Here is a 2,074-nt window from a genome sequence, read left to right on the forward strand (position 1 = left end):
CTGGTTCCTCCTGATGCCGACCGTGTCCCTGGGGTACCACCTAACCCGGAGGGAACTTCCACTGTCCAGTGCCAGACCGAGGCCACCAGTCCAAGGAAAGCCCCATAGTTAGAGGTGGGATATCTCTCCGAAAGCCCTGCTTCTCCCCGAGCGCAGACGGGAAACAAGTTCTTTATATATTTTGATATTAACCCTTGATCAGATACATTGTTTGCAAGTATCTATCACCCCTCCATAGGTTGTCTGTGAATTTTGTTGATTATTTCCTTTGCTGTGAAGAAGCTTTTTCTTTTATTTTATCAAAAAAATTTTGGGGCACTTGGGTGGCTCAGTCAAGTGTCAGACTTTGACTCAGGTTATGATCTCACAGCTCATGAGTTTGAGCCCCAAGTCAGGCTCTGTGCTGATAGCTTGGAGTCTGGAGCTTGCTTCAGATTCTGTGTCTCTCTCTCACTCTCTGCCCCCTCCCCCACTCTCTCTGTCTCTGAAAAATAAATAAAAACATTAAGAAATTTTAATGTTGGGAGAAGGTCACAGACATGGCGGCTGTTAGGATGGGAAAGCTGACAACCATACCTGCAGGTCTGATATGTGCATCTATAAGTGTGCATGCGGCCAAAGAAGAAGAATTGAAAAAGCATCTAGTAAAACCAGAGCAGCTCCCCATATATACCACACCACCTCTGCAGTCTAAATATGTTGAAGAACAGCCTGGTCATTTATAAATGGGCTTTGCATACATCCGCACAACAATTGGTCATTATATTGGCTGGTGCAAGGGTGTTTATGTTTTTGTGAAAAATGAGATAATGGATACAGTACAGTATGGGAATGATGCTTATATCTATCTGAAGAACCCACCTCGAGATTTTCTTCCAAAAATAGGAATGATTACAGTTTCAGGATTAGCAGGCTTGTTTTCAGCAAGAAAAGGTTCTAGGTTTAAGAAAATTGCTTATCCACTGAGACTGGTCACTTTAGGAGCAACTGTTTGCTATCCAGTTCAGTCAGTAATAATCGCAAAGGTAACTGGGAAAAAGGCATATACTGCAAGCCAGCAAATTTACGAAGCAGTTAAATCATTGTGGACAAAAAAACAACAAAAAAGAGTCACTTTCTAACCTGAAAGAAAAAAACTAAGATAGAAGAAAACTCTGCTGAAATAGAAATACCTGCAAAAACAACTCAGAACCTGAAACACTCAGTGCCTTTGCCAACTGAACTCATCTTTGAAACAAAGACAGAATCAGAATCTACCTCAGGTGCTGCACAGTTTATGCCTGACCCCAAGTTCATGGATCATGGGCAGTCCCATCCAGAAAATGTAGATATGTACAGCACTAGAAGCTGAAATAGTCTGCATAGAGAACTACAGGATGTGTAAAGTTGAAAATGATGAAAAAATCATGTGAAGGATAATTGTGACACATAGAATATAACCTAAACCAAGTTTTTCCCTTACATCTTCTAATGTAATGTACAATTTGACTAATCACATAAGTAATTAAAGCACAAACTATGACTTTAATTCCAACAATATTAAATGATTGACAAAGAGGCAGAAGTAGAAATATTGGGATGCATTTAATGATTTTTAGTGGTGTTTATAAAAAAAAAAAAACCCCAAAACTAGAGTAAATAAATAAACACTGATGAGATGAAGATCTGAGCAAATATGTATGTGGGTATAAAAATATTTATACAGATACACATATACACATTGCTTTACCTTTTTTAAATTAACGTCAGCTAAATTAGAATGTTGTGTGGAAGGATGTGTTCCCCACTTTTTCATTTTCCAGAGCTGGAATAAAATATTCATATTTTATGACAAAAAAAAGAAATTTTAATGTTTATTTATAAAGATTTTATTTATTTTTTTAATTTAATTCTAACGTTTTTATATTTTTGAGAGAGAGAGAGAGAGAATAGCAGCCAGGGAGGGACAGAGAGAGAGAGGGAGACACAGGATCCAAAGCAGACTCCAGGCTCTGAACTGTCAGCACAGAGCCTGACATGAGGCTTGAACTCACAAACTGTGAGATCATGATCTGAGCTGAAGTCAGACACTCAA

The 2,074-nt window shown here is 38.5% G+C and overlaps 1 pseudogene; it reads left to right on the forward strand.

Moving 5' to 3' along the window:
- Positions 1-529: 529 nt before the first annotated feature.
- LOC120224149 lies at positions 530-1,351 on the forward strand (annotated as a pseudogene).
- The last annotated feature ends 723 nt before the right edge of the window (positions 1,352-2,074 follow it).

The sequence above is a fragment of the Hyaena hyaena genome, unplaced genomic scaffold, assembly GCF_003009895.1.
Source record: "Hyaena hyaena isolate Hyena2069 unplaced genomic scaffold, ASM300989v1 scaffold_1112, whole genome shotgun sequence".
In the NCBI taxonomy this organism is placed as follows: domain Eukaryota; kingdom Metazoa; phylum Chordata; class Mammalia; order Carnivora; family Hyaenidae; genus Hyaena; species Hyaena hyaena.